The following is a 12,685-nucleotide window of genomic DNA, read 5'->3' as shown; positions in this document are numbered from 1 at the left end:
ATTTAATATGCTGGTCCAGGCATATTAGAGTCAGCTAAATATATGGATTGTGTGTGTCAGCTCTTTCTCATAAATAATAATGTTGTACTTTCTCTCTCAAAACAATTGGCTGCCACGATGACAACTTATTGTAGAAAAAACAAAGAGGATCCTTAATACTTTTTAAATAATAAAAATTAGAATGTGGTAAGCTCAAAGGCCTAGCAATTACGTTCCACTTGTTTAGAATGTAATCCAAATTCTCACATTAATTCCATGCTGTGTGTTTAAATTTTAGTTCACTGAGGCTTACTGATTAGATCAGATACATCTAGTAGCATTTCTTTCCACATCTAGCTAACTATGGTATTGGATTTAGCAACAATTCCCTTCAGAGCCCTGATGTGGCATCTGGAGGAACAGCTGTTCAGTTTCATGTTAAAGAGCTATTCACGGAATGAAATGTCTATGTGTAAAACTAGATATGGATTTTATATGTCCTGTTTTTATTTAATGAAAGGGTATATTGCTTTAAGAAATCATTAAGTCTTTTAATGTTTATTTATATCTTCATTTTGCATAACAAGGTTTTCTCAGACGCTGATGCCACCCAGATCCCAACACACTCCACGTGCCTGAAATACATGTGTTTTCTAGGACCTGCAAAGGTCATGTCTGAGCTGTACACTGTGGCAGGCACACGTTACAGACCCCACTGTCCTCACAAACAAGTGCTGCTGACCATGAACACAGGGCCTCTGAACACAGTGCTGACCCAACCCCAAGTCTCACTCTCTGCTTAGGGCTCTGCACCTTAGGCATTCCAGGACACACTTCTATAGAGTTTTCAAAATTAGAATCATGCACTTTCAATAGAAACGGCAGAGAGAAAAAGCCAAAACAAGTATTGTGCTTGATTCTGGCTTTTACTTTAGCCAATGGCAAATACCTAAAGCTCCTCTTCACTTTACAGCCCCAAAACTGACTGCTGCTAAGAAGTCCTTCTGCAGATAAGACTGGACAGATTGGCTTTCCTAAAGCCCAATGCCAACTTCAAATGCACAACTCACTTGCACCGGGATGCTTTTTATGAGAATGTTCACATTAGCTCCATTCAAACATAAAAGTCACTTGAGGACTATATAGAATCTTAGATATAAAACTAGTTTTGGCAAAGCCAGCACACAGACAGGACCTCTCTCAACCATCACCTCCTGAGCCTATTAACTTACCTGCAGCCACACCCATCCTTTCCTTTTATTGGGGGTGGGTGGCAGATCTCAGCTCGCTGCAACCTCCGCCTCCTGGGTTCAAGCGATTCTCCTTCCTCAGCCTCCCAAGTAGCCAAGTAGCTGGGATTACAGGTGCGCGCCACCATGCCCAGTTAATTTTTGTATTTTTAGTAGAGATGGGGATTTACCATGTTGGTCAGACTGGTCTCGAATTTCTGACCTCAGGTGATCCACCCACCTCGGCCTCCCAAAGTGCTGGGATTATAGGGGTGAGCCACCATGTCTAGCCCCTCCTTTCCATCTTAAACCGAAAATCATCCCTCTCTCTGCCTAGGTCAATGTGTCTTTCACCACTTGTTCTCTAGACCCCAACCCTCCTCCTTTTTCAAGGGCTGGTTCCTTAATGATCTCATTTCCTTCTGTGTCTTTATCCGTTTTGCCACCAGTATTTAAACATACTCTAATCTACTTTCAAAACAAACTCTCCACCCACCTCTCACCCTCCTGCCCCACCAGGTATAGCTATTCCAGCTCCCTCTCTTCACAACCAAATATCTGAGCTCTCTATATTTTTTATCTTTGTTTCCTCACCTCCCACCCATCCTTTGAACCCTTGTCACCTGTTCTGACACTGTTCTCACTGAGGTCTCTGACTTCTATGTCATAGGGCTCAACCTAATGGATACTTTGCAGTCCTTCCATTACCTTGACAGTCCCACAGCAGGTGGCATTGTTGAACATTCCTTATCTTGGACTTGTCTCCCCTTTCATCCTCGGTGACTGCCTTCTCTTGGTTTTTGCCCTCCTACCTGGTTCAAAGCTCCTTCCTATTCCTCCATCCATCATATCAATGTTGGTGCTCTGGCTATATTTCATCGCTCATCCTCTCCTCTTCTCACTCTTCCCGCTGTCCCTGGGCCATCTTATCCTTTCCTGTGGTTTAATTAGCATATACCAATGATCCACCCCCCCACACCAACATTCATCTCCAGGACAGATCTTTCTCCAGAGGCGCACACATATGGATAACTTCCAAGGACATATCTCAACATAAAGACCTCAAACTCAACATGTCCAAAAGGGAGCCCATTATCCCCCCTGCCCTACAAATGTATACTTTCTCTTGCACATGATTTATGAATGAATGGTGCCATGCATGCAGTCACCTGTCAAGTCATACGTGTCTGTTCTGTCTCCTTCACCCCACATCCATTAGCAACAGGAACCAGTGAGGAGGAATCACATCACTGTTTAAAGTACACTGTTACCTAAGCAGAGCTACCTCTTTCCTCTTGCAGTTCTTACCTTAGGCAGCCTCTCTGGAGAAAAGAGAAAAAAAAAGACAAAAATAGAGAAAAATTGCTCTTTTCTTTGGCTAGAGAATGTCAAGAGGTAGATTAAAATAAAAAGCCACAGCAGAGCTTTACCCCCAACATAGCGTCTCTTTCCCGGCTGCTGCTATGACTCTAAGGTCAAGTGTAGACAAAGAGTGAAATTCTCTACCACTTTCCTGCTCCTAGAATTAGGTGAGCAGTTTTTAAAAAAATCATAGTTTAGCTGCAAAAAAGAAATTTATGTCTTTAAAAGCTAGATAAACTGAATGTAAGAATTCACCAGATATATATTGTCAAGGAAATAGAATACGGAATTGGACATTTTCATGAACATCTAGACCTGTGCAAATATGCTACCACAGGCCGTACATGACTATTTAATTAAAATTAAACAACATTTTAAAGTCTAGTCCTCAGTCACACTAGCTACATTGCACCTACTCAGCATCCACACATGGCTAGCTAGTGGCTACCCCAGTGACCAGTGTAGAATAAAACATTTCCATCATTACAGAAAGTCCTATTTGACAGTGCTAGTCTAGACAAATACAATTACAGAAATGAGGATGGAAAATAAAACAAAGAGGGGTAGGATATAATGAGAGAGGAAAATCCCAGTGGTGAATTTACAATGGAAAGAGCTATGTCTTTGGCATAAATGAAGAGGAGGTCTGACAAATAAGTAGGAGGCCTGAGGGGATGTTTAGGGAAAGGTCATCCCTGACCTGGTGGAATGGTAGCGTTCAGAAGAACTTGAGACTGGCCTTGATATTAACATTCTCTGGTTCTTTCTCAAGTTACACTACTGCCTTCCTGGAAGACCTGAGCAGCAGTTGTCAGTGCTGGGGTCCAGACACTCAGAAGAGTTGGCATTGATTTTCAGTACACTAACAATCTACTAACAACTATATTTAAAGCAACATTTTGTGCGTGGTGGGCATCATTACGAGTTAGGCTCTTCCTATAATAACCAAATCACGAGGGACTTGCGTTTTGATATTCCCTCCTGAGTGAAGGAGAAAGTAGTAGCCAGCATTCAATTGCCCACACTCTATTTCTCTAGAAAGAGAATCTCCATGATGTTAGGAGTTAAATCTAGTTTGTTCTAACATTTACAACAGTGCCTGGCACAGAGTAAGGATTCCACACATATTTGTTGCATGAAAATATGTTGGGCATCATTCATAAGCCTAAAGAAAGTTGGAAAATACCCAGCCTATAAAATAAAATATGCCTTCCAAGTATAACATTTAAGAATTCAGGGCCGAGCGCAGTGGCTCACGCCTGTAATCCTAGCACTTTTGGAGGCCGAAGCAGGTGCATCACCTGAGGCCAGGAATTCAAGACCAGCCTGACCAACATGGTGAAACCCTGTCTCTACTAAAAATATGAAAATTAACCAGGCACATGCCTGTAGTCCCAGCTACTCGGGAAACTGAGGCAGCAGAATTGCTTGAACCTGGGAGGGAGAGGTTGCAGTGAGCTGAGATCACGCCACTGCACTTTAGCCTGCACTACAGAGTGAGACTCCGTCTCAAAAAATAAATAAATAAATAAATAAAGGCCTACTTCCAAACGATTGCAGGCATATCTTCGCTTTTATTCTTCCCCTCAGCCTAGACTCCAAAGCCACTGGCCAATTGCTTTTCTTCCATAAAACGCCTTGTACTCTTGTCCCTTTATGCCTATCAAATCCTACCAATCTTTTAAGACTGTTCATCTCAGTTATATACATCTTCTCTTTACTTTCCCAGCTTGTAAGCATGTATCAGGAATTTATTTGACACTGGTGCCACTCTGTTTTGATAGAGATTAAGTTCTCTGCCTGGCTATCTCCTCCTACTTATGGTAAATCCTTTATTCATTCCTCCTGTGTTCCCTCAGAGACAAGTGCAGTACCTGCAGGGCACACTGCTCAGTCAATTGTTCTCAAACTGGATTGTTTAGGAATTTATTAGGGTTTGGTTCATCATACAGTCTTAATATTTGTCAAACATGTAAATGAATTATGATGATGATAACTAACACTTACTGAGCACTTACTATGCACAGAACTAGGCAAATTATTTATATTATCCTGAGACAGGCAAGGTAACTCACCCAAGACCACATGGACTTAGGTGGCAGAAAGAAATTCAGACCCGTGTCTGACTCTTCTTTCCTTTGATGCAGTGTGTTTTATCATCTGTAACAAATGTGGATTGGGTTTTTTTTTTCTACTTTACAGATATTACTTTTGATGTTCTGTATAAAATATAAATGATTATTACCCACAAACAACTTTTAACACCTGCCATATATTTTCCTATGATTATGAACACCAAATTGTTTTGGTGGCATTTTAGTACCTAACATGAGCTACAACCTACTGACGTTTATCATCCTCCATGTCTACTATAATCAACTTAACCATTAAAGGGAAAATTAATTTTTTTCTGCAATTAGATAATCCTTCAGAATTATTTATGCATAACAAAAAGAACAAATTCATCCTAATGTATTCTCATGGAATTTCATGTGAATTTTAAAGCTCCTTTGCTATCTACAAAGGTGAACAGAGAGAAGCATTAGTCAGAGCATGTTTTTATTGTAACTTAGGATCACTCTTCTTCAAGGAGGTGGGAATGGAAATGGGTATGACACTTTAGTTGTGCAACATTGTTTCCTGTTTATGAAGCCAGGTAAATTATATGAGAGAGAGAAACAAAACATTCTACTAACAACACAACTAAATGGCATGGTATCAAAATAAATTTTAAGCAACTAATAATTAGAGTCAAAAAATTCAAAGACAAGATTTAAAAAAATTATAAAGTAGAGAGAAACCTCTTCTGATGGACAGTAAAGGAAATGCATGGCTTTTTCTTATCCTTCTTGATTCTCTCTACTGTATATAACTTTGAGAAGTGGGCTTTGTAAATGCATTTCAGCTTCTCTCCATTGTATGGCAGAATAAGAAGCTCTGCCTTGTTCCTAAAATTGCATTTAACAGATCTGTTATTTTGGTAGACTGAACTTTTGTAATATTGTACTTGATTCTAGAATATAGCTTTCATTGGTTTGTTCTTTTCCAATTATTGGTTTAGGTTATGCTACGGTTTGTGATGTAGAAATACTATACACTAGATTTACATATATATTCAGTTGCTACATGCTTTTTTAAAACACTGTATCATCAAAAGCACATAAAATCTAGCTATTTTCTTTATGAAAATGGCTATTTTGGTTTATATCAATGATGTTTCTGGGGATTTTAAGTGTAAGTATAGACTTATTTTCATTCAAAAATCACTTTTTTGCCAACTCTCTCCTCATGCCTTCAAAATCAGGAAATGTGCCAAGGTTTTTAGAAAATATATTTACTTATTCTTCAAATGTACTTGGAAGGAGATTAAAGCATAGAAAAATAAAAGCAGATGAATAGGATTTGTGGGCTAAAAGAGATATATTCAATTCATTTAGTTGTCAGTTCCAAGAAGGAAAGAGAGAAAGAAAGAAAGAAAGAAAGAAAGAAAGAAAGAAAGAAAGAAAGAAAGAAAGAAAGAAAGGAAGGAAGGAAGGAAGGAAGGAAGGAAGGAAGGAAGGAAGGAAGGAAGGAAGGAAGGAAGGAAGGAAAGAAGGAGGGAAAGAAGAAAGGAAGACAGACAGGCTCAAAAATTTGAGGCAATTATTGCAATGTTTCTCCAAAACTACGCCTTAATTAATTATACCTATCACATTATTGAATTAACTTCTGTTTTAAACATATGTATAAATATTACCCTTCTTTGTACTTGGTAGGGGCAATGACAAATGTTTTCTAAAAGGAATATATCTAATGTGGACATTGAAGTTTTATAAAGATAAAAACTACTAGAAGTTATGTATCCAGCTGGATGGTTATTGATTCACAAAAGTATAGATGATGTTAGCTTGCCTCACCCAAAGATCCACTGAAAAAAAGAATTTCATCACTGCGAAGTACAAATTCCTTCAATTTAGGCATCAAGGAGAAGATGTGCAGGCAGTAGGAAATCCTGGGCTTAGGTATGGACCTGCCTACTGGTTTTCCCAATTTTAAGAAATGAGGATTATCAATCACATAAGACAAAACAGGTAGAATCAAATTGCATAATAGAAAGTTATTTTTATTCCAGTTTTAAAATTCTAAAAACTTTACTTTCCTTTTAGAATCTATAAGGCTATTTCAAAGGGCAATGTAATACTCCTTGGGGAATGGAGGAGAAAAGCAATTAAAAACCAGTGTAATAAAATTAGATTCCATTTCAGTCACCAAATATGTGCAGTGTGCTTTATGCATGTTACGGCTAATACAGCAAGTCTTTGTTTTATAAATCTAAGGACATCACAGATAACAGAAGTTAATTTTCTAAGGTACTTAAACTGCCTTAGCTTCTTCACCTGTAAAATGGATCAGTAACAACAATTATTTGTTGGGTTACTACAAGGATTGAATGAAATGTGTACACAACTTGCCCTGACTAGTGAAAGCACTTAATGAAGGCCACCTGGTAGTGAAGAGTGTGAAGTCACTTTCTCCCTGGTCCCAAGGCCCCACCCCTTTTCCACTATACCACACAGAGCATAAAGGAATGGAAGTCTAAAAGCTCCTGAAGACATCTTAAAACTTTAAAATATTTGGTCAGGTGCAGAGGCTCACGCCTGTAATTCTAGCACTCTGGGAGGCCAAGGCGGGTAGATCACCTGAGGTCAGGAGTTCGAGACCAGTCTGGCCAACATGGCGAAACCCCATCTCTACTAAAAATACAAAAATTAGCCCAGCATGGTGGTGCACACCTGTAATCCCAGCTACTCAGGAGGCTGGGGAAGGAGAATTGCTTGAACCCGGGAGGTGGAGGTTGCAGTGAGCCAAGATCGTGCCATTGCATTCCAGCCTGTGCAATAGGAGCAAGACTCCATCTCAAAGAAAAAAAAAAAGTTTAAAGTATTTTCACAGAATTATAATATTTAAAGGCCAAATAGTAAATTTTGAGCTGCCACTTAGAATTCCAATGAAAACATATAGTATTTCTTGCCCTGAACCAGCAGTGAGAAAAAAACTCCTGTTCTGCTTCCAGTAGTGGGCGTGGTATTGGTAGTATAAGGGGTAACCCTATAATCAGGCATTATTATTAAAAATTAAAATAATAAAATAAAATATTGATATTGTTCCATGGGGGAACATGCTAAATTCTATAAAATAATATTTAAATAATGATTTAAAGACTTTCCATGAGCCAGGCAGTTCCATGAGATACAGAATAACGGCAGTAAGCCAAACACAACCAGTATGTAATGTGTATCCATGGGGTAAATCATGTCAGACACCCACTGGAGAATAATATTAGCAGAGTCAACTACAAAAAATATCAAAAGATATTCTTATTCTGAGTCTCAGGCACTTACATGCAAAATGACTAATATATCATTATGAATGTCAAGGGACAGTTGGTAAAATGAAATCGATGGTCCAAATTTCCTTGTAATTTCATTGATTTGAATGCACATGTTTTCGCATTTAACATGTGTGAAACCAGAGTTGAAAAGAGGAGATAGAAAATTACAGTCAATTTTGACTGGCAGCTATTGATACAGTTGCCACAATGCGCAAACACACAGACATGGCTGCCATTCCTGGTGGCACAACTGCTGCAGAGCTGCAACCCGTGACATTTGAGCCAAGAAACCATTTAATGATTATTTGAGAAAAGAATGAGTTGCTGTCTGAAAACTTTCTGCAGACAACTTCCGGGAAGATCAAGAAAGTTCCAGCATATAAATGCATAGAAAGGTTTAGATGAAATCCAGATATGACAGAGGGGCTCTCAGAAGTGCTACTTCAGCAATGCCTCTGTGGGCCAGAGAACATGTGAGGACAACAGGGCCATAGATGGACATGAATTGAAAAGATTCAGAAGCGACTGCTTACAAAAGTACTATAGAATTTCCTTACATTTACTTAGCTTTGCTTTTATTGTTATGTATGTTTAACTGCTAAATCATAAATATCTATGTAAAAATAAGCCTAAGATAGCTCTATCAATAAGTTGAAAATAAAAATCTAAATGGGAAAAATATTGTAAACTTTTAATATAGTTAAACTGGCAGCATTCTCCTTTCTTAATGGTACTTACTGGTGGTGCTTTTCATCTTAGATTTGATGAAATACAATATATTTGATACAGAATGCTACAGTTTGAATATATTCCCTTCAAAATTCAGGTGTTGTCAATGTGATAGTATTAAGTGGTGGGGCCTTTAAAATATGATTAGGCCATGAGGGGTGCTCCCTCAGTAATGGGATTAAGGTCCTTACAAAAGAGGCTTCGAAAAACATTCAGTCTCTTACCCTTCTGCCTTCTGCTATGTGATGACACAGCCAACATTCTCCGGAGAATGCAACTCTCACCAGACAACCCAACCTGCTGGCATCTTGATCTAGGACTTCCCAGCCTCCAGAAGTGTGAGAAAAAAATCTTTACCCAGTCTCAGGCATTCTGTTATAGCAGCACCAATCAGACTAAGACACCACTTTCATTTGGTCTCCTCATCCCTCAAGCACCCCCTCTTTTATCAGAACTTTGTCAATCTTCTTCTTCTACTGTCCTGCTTCTTGATATGTAGTCCTTACATTTTGATTCTGTATTAAGTTTAGTCCCCACAGAAGATAAATAAAGGTTAAGAGGACAGACCTAAAGTCACACTGCTGAGATTCCAATTCTAACTTTCTTGGTTACTGGCTGTGTGACGTTGGGTAAATTATGAAAAACCCATCTTTACCTCAGATTCCTCATCTGTAGAATGAGAATAATCTCATAGGATTGTTGTAAAGATTAAATGGGATAATACACGGGGAGTGCTTTGAATTATCCTGGGCACATATTAAATTTTTTTTTTTACTGTTGGCAACCATATTTTTTGATGTTTTTGTTTTGTAATTGAGTAATGAATGTAACTTTTTTTTTTTTTTTGACAGAGTCTCACTCTATTGCCCAGGCTGGAGTGCAGTGGCGTGACTGTGGCTCACTACAAGCTCTGCCTCCCAGGTTCATGCCATTCTTCCATCTCAGCCTCCTGAGTAGCTAGATGCCCGCTACCACACCCTGCCAATTTTGTTTTTGTTTTTTTTAGTAGAGATGGGGTTTCACCATGTTGGCCAGGATGGTCTCTATCTCCTGACCTCGTGATTCAGCCGCCTAGGCCTCCCAAAGTGCTAGGATTACAGGTGTGAGCCACCGTGCTTTCATTCATAGAATGAAAGCTTTTATTCTATCATATATTGAAAACAATTTTCATTAATGAGTCACAAACTTCTTTTCTGTTCCCACCCTCCACATTCTATTGCCCAGCTGCTATGTAGTAAGGACTTGTGTTCCTCCAATACAAAATCTTCTATCATTATCTTACATGTCATTTTGTTAAGTTTTCCCAGAAACCCTCTGATGGGGTATTAGTAACCTCACTTTTCAGATAACAGAACAGACTGGAAAGGATTTAGTAACTTACGTAAGGTCACATAGTGATATAGTCTGGCTCTGTGTCCCCACCTAAATCTCTTCTCGAATTGTAATCCCCATAATTCCCATGTGTCAAGGGAGGGACCTCATGGGAGGTGGCTGGATCATGGAGGTGGTTTCCCCCATGCTGTTCTCATTATAGTGAGTTAGTTCTCATGAGATCTGATGATTTTATAAGCATCTGGCATTTGTTCTGCTTGCACTTCTCTCTCCTGCCACCATGTGAAGAAGTCCTTGCTTCCCCTTCACCTTCTGCCATGATTGTAAGTTTCCCGAGGCCTCCCAGCCATGCAGAACTGTGAATCAATTAAACCTCTTTCCTTTATAAATTACCCAGTCTTGGGTAGTATCTTTGTAGCTGTGTGAGAATGGACTAATACACACAGCCAGGTGTGAAGAGCTGGGATTTGTATCCAGGCCTTTGTGACTTCAAAGCTCTCATGTCCATTTCTGGCTCCCAGGTAATCCATATATATCAGAGGAAGAAAAGGAAAACAAGACACATAATGACTGCAGAGTTGCAAGCTCATTCTTAAGGCAAGCAATTGTAATTCTCAGCAGCTTTGTGGGGTTCAAAGTCAGGTCTGAATGATCCTGGACTGTTCTTAACTACTTCACTCTCTTTTGCCTTTATTTTGGTAGAGGGTAGAAGTACCCTTTAGGGAAGAAATAATTCTCTCCAGGGACAAAATTATGGGTCACAAATTCATATCAAATATATCTAAAAGGGGATGTGTCAAAAATGTAATCTAAGAGGTAAATTAGGGTTTGTGCCGAACACATCAAAATGTCTTGGTGTTTTGTCTAGCAGTATACCATATACTAACATGTATGTGATTAAGTATATTAACCATAGTTTGATTAGCTATAATTGCAGAAATCAATTGATTCTTACTAGTTTTAATTGCAGACATATATCCCTCTCATAATTCATAGTAGGACTATATGACCTAAAGAAAATCTTAATTCAAATAGTGCCTCATTGGGAGTCTGAGGTGGGAGGATCCCTTGAGCCCAGAAGTTTGAGGTTTCAGTGAGCCACAATCACACCACGGCACTCTAGCCAGGGCGACAGGGTGAGACCCTGTTTTCCTGTGTCATTTTAGTATTTTTTGTGTGGTTTCACAAATTAAAATGTTTAGTACATTTCTGCAACAGCAAACCTAATTGAGTTTATAAAATATTATTTTATGAATTTTATTTGCATTTATGGTTTTATAGACAAGTAAACAGGAAAGTCAGAAAATCTGAATAATAACAAAATCACACCATAAAGTGCACTTCCAAAAAAGGGAAACTTGGTTTCCCAGGTATAGGGGAGAAAGCCACTATCCTTCCAACACAAAGCCAGTGTTCCTTCAGGTTCCCTGAAAATAGGAAATGCCCTGTCTAACCATCTCATATAACCTAAGCATTCAGTTTCTTTAGGCTTATGAGAAAGTTTACTCAGTCCTTCATTCTTTCTACAATATTACTGAGCACTGCACCATGCCAGATAATACACTAGGAATGAGGGAAACACCAAGCGGGGAACAACCCCAGTGGGACAAACCAGATGGACTGATGGCCTGGTGGAGGTCATCAAGAAAAAAAAACAAAAACTTGAGGTTATTCACAGATCCCATCTGTGTCTCAAACCTTTCACAGGGTGTGTTTACCAATGCTGTCCACTGAGCACTTTTGCAGATGGGAGACTGAAGGTGTAAAAGGAAGTGACTTAGATAGCTCCGCTCACCAGCAAAACCAAGAGACTGGATTTAAGAACTTCTGATTTACAGGCAAGGATTTTTTTTAATTAAATGTATATTCTTCACTCAAAATGGATATTTTTGTAAATGCTATTATGTAGATTAATTAGCTTCCAAAATGAAGTTGAAGTTAAATTGATTGAGCTAAAGGGATCTAAAACAATGTACACTGAATACACAGTGTACACAATTGGTGCTCATTATTCAGCCACGAAACAAATGAGATTCCACAGACATCCTGTTATTGGTACATGAATGTACTTCAAAGTAGACGAGTTAGTCAAAAAAGTGTCCATAATTACATGAATGTACTCTGTCCTCAGGGTAACTCTGGGAGGTGGGCGGGGGGGGGGGCGGGTGGAGTAAGTTTTTCATTTAAAATTATTCAAGATTCCTCTTTTAAACTAAAAAAAATTCTCAGTGGGACAGCAAATGGCCTGGAATGAAACTAGAAGATATTCATTATCTAGATTCAGATGAAAGATGTTTTTTTTTTTTTTTTTTTTTTTTTTTTGAGACGGAGTCTCGCTCTGTCGCCCAGGCTGGAGTGCAGTGGCCGGATCTCAGCTCACTGCAAGCTCCGCCTCCCGGGTTCACGCCATTCTCCTGCCTCAGCCTCCCGAGTAGCTGGGACTACAGGCGCCCGCCACCTCGCCCGGCTAGTTTTTTTTTTTTTTTTTTTTTTGTACTTTTTAGTAGAGACGGGGTTTCACCATGTTAGCCAGGATGGTCTCCATCTCCCGACCTCGTGATCCGCCCGTCTCGGCCTCCCAAAGTGCTGGGATTACAGGCTTGAGCCACCGGCCGTTTTAAAAGCCGCCTTATGTGATGTGATTTCATTAATGATATAAACCATCCTCTTCTTTGACAAACAC

Source organism: Macaca mulatta, chromosome 4, assembly GCF_049350105.2.
Source record: "Macaca mulatta isolate MMU2019108-1 chromosome 4, T2T-MMU8v2.0, whole genome shotgun sequence".
NCBI classification, from domain to species: Eukaryota; Metazoa; Chordata; class Mammalia; order Primates; family Cercopithecidae; genus Macaca; species Macaca mulatta.
This window is presented reverse-complemented; position numbering follows the sequence as displayed.